The sequence below is a fragment of the Ambystoma mexicanum genome, chromosome 7p (genome assembly GCF_040938575.1).
Source record: "Ambystoma mexicanum isolate Mex_15411 chromosome 7p, UKY_AmexF1_1, whole genome shotgun sequence".
NCBI lineage: Eukaryota > Metazoa > Chordata > Amphibia > Caudata > Ambystomatidae > Ambystoma > Ambystoma mexicanum.
The window spans coordinates 648,409,210-648,423,008 of NC_090939.1; the positions used below are offsets into that span (position 1 = coordinate 648,409,210).

The 13,799-nt window shown below is 51.7% G+C and overlaps 1 protein-coding gene across 4 annotated transcripts in view; it reads right to left on the bottom strand.

Annotated features, from left to right (window-relative positions):
- The window catches only part of REV1 (REV1 DNA directed polymerase), a 1,193,441-nt gene that overhangs the window by 294,962 nt on the left and 884,680 nt on the right, over positions 1-13,799 (bottom strand). The gene's annotated exons all lie outside the window — the stretch shown is intronic.

A 13,799-nucleotide genomic window follows, 5' to 3' on the forward strand; every position in this document is an offset into this window, starting at 1 on the left:
CATAACTAGGTGCCAATGTAGAGCGATCGTACACCAAAGACTAAAAACCATTTACACAATAGGTGTCATGATCCGACGATCACGCCCTTTCTGGTCTTCCTGGTCCCTGGCACATCGGGGGTTACTCGCTGTAGTACACCCAACATGGCCGTATACACGGAACGCGGTCTATCGGCCTTTACGTCCTTTGCAGCACGTTCTATAAATTAACCACTCCCCTGCGGTTCCGCGCGCGTCAACGCTATCGTTATCTGTGGCCTGACGTGCTCCGTAGTCCGTTCTCCTGAACTGTGTTGCTTCCTGGTTTCCGGAACTTCCTCGTTCTCCTTTCCTTTTACCTTCCTTGATCCTGTTTCTTCCGTGTTCCGCGCAGACCGCCTCCGTGTGCTGCCTCCATTCCAAGCTTCCTGGAGTTTCCAAAGATCCCGGACGAAGAAGCTGAACGAATCCTGGAATCCGAAGACAGCCGAGTGGGCTTGTACAAGACCCGAACTGCTCGGAAGAAAAACCCGACAAAGGACTCCGCAAAACAGAGAAAACAGGTGAGAAAAGGGGAAACCTGTGACAGATTGAGACGCCACCTGACCGATCTCGATACAGACATGGAAGTGGCCGTCCAGGATCTTATGCGTGCAATGCAAGAGCTGACGACCGAAGTGCAAAACTTAAAGGCGGAAAACGCTGCGTTAAAACAATTGGTGTTATCCCGTGATTCCGCCACAAAGGAGAGTGTAATTCTAGGCGGCGTCGTTGACAAGTACGACGGTTCAGCAAAGAGTCTTCGTGGATTCCTAGATTCTTGTTTGGTCCACTTTACATTTAAGCCTTATTATTTTTCTACGCTCAGGGCTAAAGTGGGCTTTATTATTTCGCATCTTTCCGGGAATGCCTTGACCTGGGCCACCCCATTGGTTAACTCTGGTGATGCTCTCCTGGATGACTACGACAACTTTACAGAGGCCCTCAAGACCATGTTTGAACGCCCGGAACAGGTTTACAGTGCCCAAGAACGTTTACTCGACTTTCATCAGGGTACCCAGGATTTGCTCTTGTATGTCACACGCTTCAAACAGCTGGCTAAGGAAGCGGATTGGTCCTCTGAAGCTTGTTTTACTTTATTTCGAAGTGGGCTAAACGAAGAGATCAAGGACGAACTAGCCAGAGTGACACGCCCGGGTTCCTTTCAAGCCCTAATGGATCTCGCTCTACAGATTGACTTTTGCATTCAGGAGAGAAAGGCAGAAAAAAAGAAAACCAAGTTACCACTCCAGAAAAACCCCATTGGAAACCCTTCGAGCTCAGAAGGCATTTCTACTCCAAGCAATGAGCCTGAACCTATGCAATTAGGGTCCTTCCGTGGACCCATTACCACCCAAGAGAGGATGCAAAGGATTCATACTGGATTATGTATGTATTGTGCATCCGACAAATATTTAGTAAGAGAATGTCCGAAAGCCCCCCCGCCCCCACGGCGCTCGGGAAACGCCAGCTCCCGATCCTAAACGGAGCACAGGTTCGGGAGAGAGATGTCTGCTCCACCTCTATTCCATCCTTGAACTCTCCTGGACAAAATTCCTTGGTAATCTTACAGGCCTTCTTGACAACATCCAGGAAAGAAATATACCCCATCCTGGCACTGGTCGACTGTGGAGCTATGGGGGTATTCATAGATCATGAATGGGTCCTAAAACACCATATTCCTTACGAATATCGGACTATCATGCAACCTGTAGAAGCAATTGATGGAAGACCCCTTTCTTCTGGACCTATAACCCTGCAGACCAAGGAGATCGAACTTGCTATAAATCAACGTTGAGAAAGGATAAGATTTGACATCATCAAGTCAGCCCATTACCCCATGGTTTTGGGAATGCCCTGGCTTCAAAGACACAACCCCTATATCAACTGGGCAGGGGGATCCTTGTTCCTGGGTTCTGAGTTTTGTATGTCCCACTGCTTACATCCAGACCTTGATCCTACACCATCGAAGGGATTTCCTACAACTCATCAGAACACAATCTCAGTCTCAATCATCATTCGGGTTCCGGAGGCATACCAGGAATATTCCGATGTTTTCTCCTCTGCCATTGTTCAGACCTTACCTCCCCACAGACCTGAAGATTGTGCTATTGTAACGGAACCTTCTGCAGTGATTCCTTTTGGAAGGATGTTCATCCTATCAGAACCCGAAAAGAAAGCCCTTCGTGAATACCTGGATACAAATCTTGCAAATGGCACCATACGACCATCTAAATCTCCATCAGGGGCCTCCCTGTTCTTCGTTCCTAAAAAAGACACTAAAGAACTCAGACCGTTTCTGGATTATCGAGGTCTAAATCAATGTACTCTCAAGGACCGTTATCCGTTGCCCTTGATCTCAGACATCTTGGAAGCAGTAAGAGGCGCAGTTGTGTTCACCAAGCTGGATCTCAGCGGCGCCTATCATTTGATTCGTATCAGGGCAGGTGAGGAGTGGAAGACAGCCTTTAGAACACCCTTTGGGCATTTTGAATACCTAGTCATGCCCTTTGGACTTGCTAATGCACCAGCGGTGTTCCAACGTTTCATGGATCGAGTGTTCTCGGACATGCTGTTCCTTTTTGTGATCTTCTATCTGGACGATATTCTAATATTTTCGAAGGACCCTCAAGCACAAAGAACATGTGAAAGCAGTATTACAACGCTTACGCGAAAATAAACTCCTGGCGAAGCCCGAGAAATGCATCTTCCATACTTCTACTGTTCACTACCTAGGGTTTGTCCTTACTCCCGATGGTATCGGTATGGAACAAGTTACTTACCTGTAACTGTTGTTCTCCAGCATGGGTCTGGCATGGATTCACATGCTCATGAATATTCCCTGTCGTCAGGCCGGGAATCCTCGGTATAGAAAAAAAAATCAGTATCAGTTTCGTTTCTGATCTGTCTTTCTTAGTAGTAACCAATCACTGGTCTCTGGGGTCATACTGCCCCCAGCCAATGACTGCCCTCTCCCTAAGCCCCGCCTCTGGCAGCCATCCTCAGATTTGGTAGCACGTAAAGTGGCAGTATGACCAAGTGAAGAGCCGCAGCAGGGTAGGCGGGAGGGTTCGCATGTGAATCCATGCCAGACCCATGCTGGAGAACAACAGTTACAGGTAAGTAACTTGTTCCTTCTCCAGCATGGGGTCTGGCATGGATTCACATGCTCATGAATAAGAGAATACATAGCAGTACACACATGCACAACCACGGGAGGTGGCAACAGGCTCAACATTAAGCAATACAACAACTCAACATTAAGCATCTCTTACCTCCTCACCAGGCTCACCTTAGGCGAACAGGTTGCGCAGCACTGCTTGGCCGACCCTGGACTCCTCCCTGGAGTCCCGATCGACGCAGTAAAATCTTGTGAAGGTGTGCGTCGACCTCCACGTCGCAGCCCTGCAGATGTCCAGCAGGGGCACACCAGACAGGAACGCCGTGGTAGCAGCGATCGCTCTGGTCGAATGGGCTCTCGGACGGCCAGGCAGCGGTCGGTTTGCCAACCGGTGACAGTGCATGATGCAGCCGGAGAGCCATCTGGAAATGGAAGTCTTCGAGAGAGCCTTCCCTTGATTCACAGTCCCAAAGTTCACAAACAGCTGTGACGTCTTCCGAAAACTGTTCATGCGGTCCGCGTAGAACTTCAGCGCTCTAGCTACATCCAGCGAGTGCAAAGTCCTCTCGGCCGGCGACAAAGGCGACGGGAAGAAAACTGGCAACATCAAGGGCTCATTGAGGTGGAAGGCCGACGGCACCTTGGGCATAAAGGAGGGGTGCGTCCTCAGCACCACCCTCGTGTCATGAAAAGTCAAGTATGGAGGCTTGCAAGATAAGGCCTGGATCTCTCCCACTCATCATGCGGAGGTGATGGCCACAAGGAAAGCTGTCTTTCATGACAGGAACTTCAAAGGCGCCGAATGCATAGGCTCGAATGGGGCCCCCATGAGCCTGGTCAGCACCACATTAAGCTCCCACGCCGGGGCAGGAGCCTTCACCTGCGGGAATGATCGGAACAGTCCCTTCATGAATTCTTTCACCAGGCGATGAGACCACAAGGATGCCCGTCCCGTAGTACTGGTATATCGGGAGATTGCAGCCAGATGTATTTTGATGGAGGCGTGAGCCAGTCGAGCTTTGGCCAGCGACAGTAGGTACGGCAGTATTGAGGGGCCGTAATCCGCAGAGGGTTAATCTTCTGTGCACGGCACCAGACAGAGAACCTCTTCCATTTATGTCCGTAGCACTTGAGAGTTGAGGACGCCCTGGTCTTTGCAAGAACCTCTCTGCAGACGGCCGGGATGTCGTTCGCTCCAAACTCTAGTGCTGCAGGAGCCAGGCCTGCAAGTTCAGCGACTCCGGGTTGTGGTGAAGAATGGCGCCTCCTTCTCTGGAGAGAAGGTCTGCATCCGTCGGCAGCTTGACTGGTGTGGACGTTGACAAGTCCAGAAGGTCCGGGAACCAGATCTGTCTCGGCCACGCCGGTGCGACGAGGATCATCCTGCACCGGGACCTCTTGAGCTGGTTGATGAGCTGGAGCAGCAACGGCAGCGGAGGTAATGCATAAAGAAATAGGCCGTCCCAGGGGAACGAGAAAGCATTGCCCATGCTCCTCGGCTGGGGGAACCTGCTGGCGAACCTCCGGCACTTGGAATTCGTCGCCGTCGCGAAGAGATCGATTTGGGGTTCGCCCCATCGTCGGAAGAGTCGAACCACTTGATCCTGGCGTAGTTCCCACTCGTGGCACGAGCGCAGCTCCCTGCTGAGTGAGTCGGCGATCGTGTTTTTTATTCCTGCCAGATGAAGAGGCACCAGAAACATCCCCTGGCCGACGGCCCAATGCCACAGATCCTGGGCTTCTTTGGATAGGGCTGGGGACCTGGTTCCGCCCTGCTTCCGGATGTAGAACATCGTGGTGGTGTCGTCGGTGAAGATCCTCACCACCCTGCCCTTGAGGGGTGGAAGAAAAGACCTTAGGGCCCAGAACACTGCGCAGAGCTCCAAGATGTTGATGTGGAGTGACTTCTCCTCCGGGAGCCAAAGGCCTCTCGCGTGAAGATCTCCCGAGTGCGCTCCCCAACCTTCCAGGGAGGCGTCCATCGTCACCGTCACCTGGTGAGCTTGGGTCTGGAAGTCCGTGCCCGCCGACAGATGGGAGCGGGTACCCCACCACCGGATCGCCTGACGGAACGTCTCGTTGAGAGGGATCCTGTCCTCGAAGCTGCCCGTCGACTGGACCCAGCGGGCGTCGAGGAGCTCTTGTAAGGGGCGCACCCGAAGCCTGCAAAGGCGCACCGAGGGACTTGATAGATCTTACCCTGGCCATGTCCGTGGCAAGCAGACGCTGCACCTTGCCCAGAATGGTCCTGGTCCTTTCCTCCGACGGCCAGGCGAGCCGCGCCACTGTGCCGAGCTTGGCTCCCAGAAAAAGGGCGACTTGCGACAGAACCAGGTGGGATTTTGGAAAGTTGATGGAGAATCCCAGGTCCGTGAGCAGCTGGACGGTCTTCGCAGTGTGCTCCACGGCGAGCTCCCTTGTCCTTGCCCGGATGAGCCAGTCGTCCAGGTAGGGGTAGACGTGGATCCCCTGTAGGCGCAGCCGTGCCGCCACCAGTGCGAGGCACTTGGTGAACACCCTGGGTGCCGACTTCAATCCGAACGGGAGGGCTTGAACTGGTAGTGCCGCCCTTGGACCACGAACCTAAGGAACTTTCGGTGTCTTTTTAGAATGGGGATGTGGAAGTACGCATCCTCCAAGTCCGACGACGACAGGAAATCGCCCTCCTCCAGCTGTCCCAGCACGTGCTGGAGGGTGACCATACGGAACTTCTGTGCCTTGATGTACTTGTTCAGTCGTCGCAGGTCCAGGATGGGGCGCCATCCTCCCGTCTTCTTTTTTACAAGGAAGTACCTTGAGTAAACTCCGGAGCCCCGAAGCCTCTTTGGGACAAGCTCGATGGCACCCTTCTTGAGCATCGCCCTTACTTCCAACAGTAGTTGAGGGATGTGATTTTCCTTCCTGGCCACGGGTGGAACGCGAGGGCACTTCTTATGAAACTCGAGGGCGTGCCCTTGGGCCAGGGCGTCCAGCACCCAACGGTCGGTGGAGATGGACTCCCACGCGCTGACGAACCTCGCTAGCCGGCCTCCCACCGGGGTGCTTCGGCGGGGGCCCGACCCCACGGCCGGTTCAATCTTGTTTGGAGGCCGCCTTGCCTCCTTGACCTCCCTGTCGACAACGACGGGCACCACCTGACTTGCCGCGTCCCCTGTAGGCTTCCTGGGACGAAGATCTTGCCGCTTGGTGGTACGTGGAGGAGCCACTGCCGGATCCCTTGGAGGCACCTTGTCTGCCTCTGGAGCTCCGAAAGGACGGCCGTCGTCGGAGCACTCCCAGTGCCCGGGCAGTCTCTGTGTCTGTCTTGATGGCCTGAAGGGACTCATCAACCGCCTTCCCAAACAGGTTGTTCCGGTCGAAGGGCATGTCCAAAACCTTGGTTTGTACGTCCTGGCAGAAATCCGTGGCCTTGAGCCATCCTCGTCGTCTCAAGCAAACGCCGTTGCCCAACTGAAGGAAACCGGTGTCGGCGATGTCCGTTGCCACCGTGATGGCGTGGTCCGAAGCAATCTCACCTTCCTGTAGGATTTCAAGGGCCTCAGCCCTTTTTGCGTCCGGAAGGAAGTCCAACAGAGGGGCGATTTTGAACCACAACTCCCTGTCGTAGCGGGCTACGATAGCCAGGGCGTTGGCCGCCTTGATAGTCGTCGCTGCGGATGAGATGATCCGTCGTCCCATCGTGTCCAGCTTTCTGCCCTTGCCGTCAGGCGGGGAAGTTGATGTCGAGGCCGATGCCCCCCCAGCTTTCTTCTTTGCCGCCGCCGAGACGACCGAATCCAGGGTAGGTTGCGCCCGAAGGCACAAGGGGGCAGCGTCGGGGACCTGGTACTTCTTCTCGTACCGGTCCCTCTTTGCCAGCGCTGTGGCAGGGTTCTTGAGGAGGGCGAGCCCCTCATCCCAGATGTCATCAAGAAGCGGTACGGCGAGGACCGTCTTCCTTTTAGCCTCACACCGTTGGTAAAGGAACCCTTCCTTCTTCTCTTCTGGGCAGAGCTGGAAGAGCTTGGATGCCCTGGAAATCATGGCATGAAAGGATCCAATCTCATTGGGCGGGGACGCGTGAGCAGGGGGCGACAGGGGACACATCCCGTCGTCGCCTCCGTCGTCATCTGTACCTGTCATAGCCGTGTCCGTGCATGTATCATCCCCATGGGTAGTAGACCGGGGGGAAGGCAGAGCAGGCCGCAGAGGTGGGAGAGGTGGCGTAGGATGCGTCCTCCTCCTCTTATGCGGTGGACTTTCCGAAGGTCCTGGCTCCGGTTCCCCCGTCGGGTCTGGCTCAGGTACCTCCGTCGGGGGGAGGGGCAACCTTGTCCTTATCTCCGAGCATAAGGACTGAATTGCTGACAAAATGGCCGCCGAAGTGTCCTGAGGCGCCGGAAACGATGGGCGGGAGGGCTCTTGAGGGGCCTCGTCGGCGACACTGTCGCTCTCGTCGTCGCCCTCGTCGGGATCCCTCCCGATGGGCTGGGCCTCTTCCACGACTTCAATGAGCTCTTCCTCAGAGGTCGTGTCCGTATCCACGATGGCCACCAGCCCCTCCCCCACCTTTTCCAACGGGCCTGAAAGACGACTTCCTCCGCGGTGGCAGGGAGACTCTGGGTCCTGAGGTCGCCTCCACTGGTGTAGCCTCCACAGGCTAAGCCAGGGCCGCGGCGACATCCTCAATCGAGGTCTTAGCAGGTCGAATTAAGGCCATCGTCACCTTCTGTACGCCTGGGGCCTTCACCTTGGGGGGAGGGTCCGAGCCTCGCTCCCCTTTGCCGGAATCTTCGAGATCGACCGGGGCCTCTCCAGAAGCTTCGCCGGGTTCTCGGACTTCCTCTTACCCAAGCCAGAGCGTTGGCTCGTGGTTGATGGTGCCGGGGAGGATGCGCCCTGCCTGGCAGCCAAGGAGCCCGACCGTTCGACGCTCCCGGTGCCCACGGACTCGCAGTGCTTAGCCTTTTGTTGGGCCCCTGTCGCCGGGGCGCCCTCACAGGACTTAGAAGACCGCTCGGACTTCTTTTTCTTTTTCTCGCCTGACGGGCTCTTCCCTTCCAGCCAGTTGGCGAGACGGAGGTGGCGATCCTTCATGGTCCGCTCCAACATGTTCCCACAAAACGCACAGTCCTTCTCCGTGTGCGTCTTGTCCTCGTGGAGACAGTAGAGGCATAACGAATGCTCGTCCTCCTTGAAAACATTCTGAAGCTTGCATCCAGGGCAGGTCCTGAACAGCGCTTCCTGGGCGTCAAGCTTCCTTTCTCCTGGGTCATGTCCGGGGTTGGCCTCGGAACTTCTGTAATCCTCCAAAAGCGTAACAACGATATCTTCACCCTTGAGGGGCGTAGAAAACTCCGAAACGGATCCCCGTTGATCGGATGTAGAAACGGTGGAGCTTGAGGCTCTACTTAACCGAAAAATGAGGAAAATCTCCTGAAAAAAAGCACGAAAACGCAGCAAAAGCTCGAGAGCTACAGCACGAGGACTCCCAACACTTGAACGTGCAGTAAAAATCTGAGTATGGCTGCCAGAGGCGGGGCTTAGGGAGAGGGCAGTCATTGGCTGGGGGCAGTATGACCCAGAGACCAGTGACTAGTTACTACTAAGAAAGACAGATCAGAAACGAAACTGATACTGATTTTTTTTCTATACCGAGGATTCCCGGCCTGACGACGGGGAATATTCATGAGCATGTGAATCCATGCCAGACCCCATGCTGGAGAAGGATCAATCCAAGGTTAAGGCTATTTTATCCTGGCCTAGCCCCGCCTCGGTGAAACAGATACAATCCTTAATGGGCTTGGCTAATTTCTATAGGAAATTCATACCTTCCTTTTCCGAGATTGTCTAACCAATAATTGCCTTATTGAAAAAAGATGTTCTCTTCCATTGGACCATGGCCCAAGAGAAAGCCTTCCAACAGTTCAAGTCTGAATTTACACAAGCTCTCGTTCTTGCTCAGCCTGATGTTAATCGACCATTCATAGTGGAGACAGACGCCTCCAATTACACCATTGGAGCCGTCCTGAAACAGCAATTCGAGGATAGCTTGGAACATCCCATCGCATACCTTTCTCGGACATTATCTCCTAGTGAAACCCATTACTCCGTCCTAGAGAAAGAGCTGCTAGCCATCCGTCAAGCCTTCACAGAATGGGGTCATTTACTTCTAGGAGCCAAATTTCCGGTCCATGTCCGCACGGATCATCGAAACCTACCAGTGTTGCAAGCCCTGGAATGTAGAAATAGTCGCCAAGCTCAGTGGGCCTTCTTTTTTGCCCAATATCAGTTTCAAATTCACCACGTTCCTGGAACCCAAAATGTAATAGCTGATGCACTTTCTCATCGTCCAGACTATGAACCTCCGGCAGATCGGACGTATCCCAAGATGTTTCCTCATACCATATTCATAGCTCAAGCAAACAACCTCCTGGAAGAGATTTGTATGCAAACTCAGACTTCGGAACTTTTGAAGGGAATTTCGGAAAGGAATCAATGGAACTTGAGAGTCAAGGACAGATACTTGTTCAAAGATACCAAGCTGGTCATTCCTACACAAAAATTACAACAAAGAATAATAAATCTCTGCCATGATACTCTTCATTCCGGTCATCGTGGTATTTCCAACACCCTCCGTCTAATACAAAGACAATTTTGGTGGCCCAAGATGAAGACCGATGTACAACTGTATAGTCAATCTTGCTCCGTCTGTAATCAGAACAAACATGATAGCCAGAAACCAGCAGGTCTCTTATTACAGCCTACACCACCAACCAGACCTTGGGAAATCATTGCTACAGACTTCATTGTGGAATTGCCGCCTTCTAGAGGTTATACCACTATCATGGTCACCACTGATCTATTCACTCATATGGCTCACTTTACTCCTCTGTATAAATTACCACCCTCTTCAGAACTTGCTGGTATTTTCCTGGAACACATCTTCCGACAGCATGGACTTCCTTCCAAGATCATATCGGACAGAGGACCCCAGTATATATCTCAATTCTGGAAACACCTCTGCAGGATACTAGGGATTCAACGAGCTCTCTCCTCGGGATATCATCCCCAAAACAATGGTGTGTCACGGAACGAGTAAATGAAACCCTTGAACAATATCTTTGTTGTTTCTGTACCAAAGTCCAGGATGATCGGTCACTTTTAGTACCAGTAGCCGAATTTGCTTACAATAATTCGGACGATTCGGCTGTTAAGACCAGTCCTTTTTTCTGCAGCCAAGGATTTCACCCTTCGGTCTTACCTTCTGTTCTTCCACACCCTACACCTGTTCCTACTGTCGATTCCTGGATTGAAACACTCATAAATGTTCAGAGAGAAGCCAAGGAACATCTCGAAAGAGCGCGAATCCAAACCAAACACTATGCAGATTCAAGGAGAAGACCAGGACCTTCATACTCCATTGGGGATAAAGTATGGCTATCCTCGAAACTTCTACCCCGACATCTCAGACCGAATAAATTGGCTCCCCGGCATTATGGACCCTTCTCTATAAAAGAGATCATCAATCCTGTGGCCTTTCGACTCCAACTCCCGGACTCCTGGAAGAAGATACATCCAGTTTTTCACAAATCCCTGTTGAAGCCTTTCATCCAAACCACACGGACTACTCTTAGACCTAGTCCTGTGCTCGTCAATGACCAGCTGGAATATGAAGTTTCTCGTATTTGTGATTCGCGATATAGACGAGGCAAACTTCAATACCTGGTGGAATGGAAAGGTTATCCACCCAGCGAACGTACCTGGGAACCGGTCTCAAATTTGAACTCCCCCAGATTGCTCAGAAGATTCCACCGAATTCATCCAGGTAAACCCAGTGGAACGGGTTTTAGAAGGGGGCATGCTATCATGATCCGTCGATCACGCCCTTTCTGGTCTTCCTGGTCCCTGGCACATCGGGGGTTACTCGCTGTAGTACTCCCAACATGGCCGTATACACGGAACGCGGTCTATCGACCTTTACGTCCTTTGCAGCACGTTCTATAAATTAGCCACTCCCCTGCGGTTCCGCGTGTCTCAACGCTACCGTTAGCTGAGCCTGACGTGCTCCGTAGTCCGTTCTCCTGAACTGTGTTGCTTCCTGGTTCCCGGACCTTCCTCCTTCTCCTTTCCTTCTACCTTCCTTGATCCTGTTTCTTCTGCGTTCCGCGCAGACTGCCTCCGTGTGCTGCCTCCATTCCAAGCTTCCTGGAGTTTCCAAAGATCCCGGACGAATAAGCTGAACGAATCCTGGAATCCGAAGACGGCCGAGCAGGCTTGTACAAGACACGAACTGCTCGGAAGAAAACCCAGACAAAGGACTCCGCAAAACAGAGAAAAGAGGTGAGAAAAGGCTAAACCTGTGACAATAGGTCACAGAAAGCTAATTGCAATTTACATGCAAGGCACAATAGGCGGAGCCACTTGTAGTGAGGTACGCAGAGAGCTAGTACAAATATCACAGTGGGCACAGTGAGCTGCAAATGTAGGCAGGTATCTTACAAATGCAAAACTAGGTGCCAGTGTAAGGCGTACGTACATCAGGGCTAAAATCAGTTTACACAGTAGGTTACAGTAGGTTACAGAAAGCTAGTTACAGTTTTCATGCAAGGCACAATAGGCTCGATAGACTCGAGCCACTTGTAGTGAGGTACGCCGTGAGCTAATGCACATTTCGCAGTGGGCACAATGGGCTACAAGGTAAGGCACAGTAATGTCCCTTGCAATTGGGCATAGAATGCTAAGATCAGGATTGCAGCCGGACACAGTAAGGCACAAGGTGAGACAGTAAAGGCCAAGTACAGCTTAGGCATAGGGTGCTAAGAACAATTATCAAGCAAGGCACGGTGGACTGCAGGATTTAGAGACGCGGTATGATGGCTTATAGTGTTTTAGACAGTGAGGTTAGCTGTAGTTAGGGCATAGTGCGCTTGAGCAATTCCCAGTGTTTTCAGTGTGACACGGGAGACTAGATGTTGCTTTCACAGGCAGGGCGCAATGGTCAGTAACGTTAGAAACATGGTGAACACAGGCTAGTACGTTTTCCGAGATGCGGGTATCAAGATTATGTACAGCGTAAGGCGGCTCCTGACAATCAACTCGGGCGAGTTCACTGTTAGGAGGCTGTGTTGATATATGTTAGTGGCTATGGTAACAATATTTCGGTAAGGATGTTACGGCGCATGCAGCATATTAAAATGGCTAACAAAGGCAAAGGAGGCTGCTCTTTCTGCTAACTCTGGGAATACAAGCTGTATAAATGACAATAGCAGGTGCAATAGCAATAATTGACAATCTGTCTGTATACAGCGATACTCCTAGGAGGAGTCAGTAGAATGAGGCACAGGAGTCACACGAACACCGTTAGATAGCTGACAAAGGGCTTTGGATGAGAAAGTATGAATATAGGCGAAATAGCCAGTGTTTTGAAATGTCAAAAGCAGGCAGTACGGCTATGGTACTTTTTAGACTGTATACCGTGAGGTTAATTTTACATTCCCTCCCGGCACCAATAGGCACAGACAGGCGGCCCTTGTCCAGAGGGGAGGGGGGAGTTGTGCAGCCAGTAAGGAAATATTTTCTTATTGTGCCATGTCATTTTCACTGCCATTTATGGCCAAGCCAACATGATGCATATTCTTACAAGGGGATATATGTGTGCAGCTAGCAGGAATATGGTTTCTTACTGCGGCATGGTATTTCTACTGGTGCTAGTGGCAAAGTCAACAGTAGTTAGTTGTTGTGTGTTGTTACAGGCATATGTTGGCAGAGCTAGCATAGACCTCATAGCATCATTACGGGCAAAGCAAACTTGAGTATGTCCTTATGTGGCAATACTGGCCTATAGAGGTCGAGCCAGCATGGACATATATGGGAACAATCAGTACATTGGAAAATACTCATGTGCGCTGCTGGCAACATGGCATGTAATGGATGTTTTCATGTCTTACCCTACAAAATTTACTGTAAACTGTGTTGCTTTTTACTTTATTTTTTACAAAAAGCATGCTGTAAAATACACCATTTTAATGCATTCCTTTAAAAGTGTTCTCGGGTGAGGGTTTGGGGGGGGTTAACAACCTCCCGGAAACCCCTCTGGTTGGTTTGGTCTGTCTTGCTGCACTTGTTTGTTCCTGCCCATTCGGCTGAGGGGAACACAGAGGGGCTATCCTTGGGGTGGGCCCAACTATATTAGTTTCAGGCTGCACTTGCTAAACAATCGTGGCTAAAGCTCAAGTTGCTGGGAAACTTTGCTGCTGCTTATTCTTGTCCTTGCAGACCCGCTCCTCTGCAGGATACTAGACCAAAGGGGTCCTCTTTATCACCTTTGTGGTGAAAGTGAGGAGCTTTAAACACATTCTCTGAAGGCCTTGTAATACACTGACTGGCAGGATCAGCAACCTTACGTGTCATGGTCTTCACTGATGCAATAAAAGCATACCTGTGGGGATCCGGCACAGACATTTGCATCCAGTAGTCTGTGCTGGGATTGAAGCTTGAGGCCTTCTGCTGGTTAGGCAAGATGCAGTTCGGAAGAAGGTAGCTTAGGTTAAGTGGCGCTCCAGAAACATATGGAGTATGTGGAAAAAAGTACTGAGGTCATGGGACACGGTGCTCCATATTTACTGGCACCAACGTCATGTCTGACATGGAGTGTGGAGTGTGCAACAGTGCTGGGTAG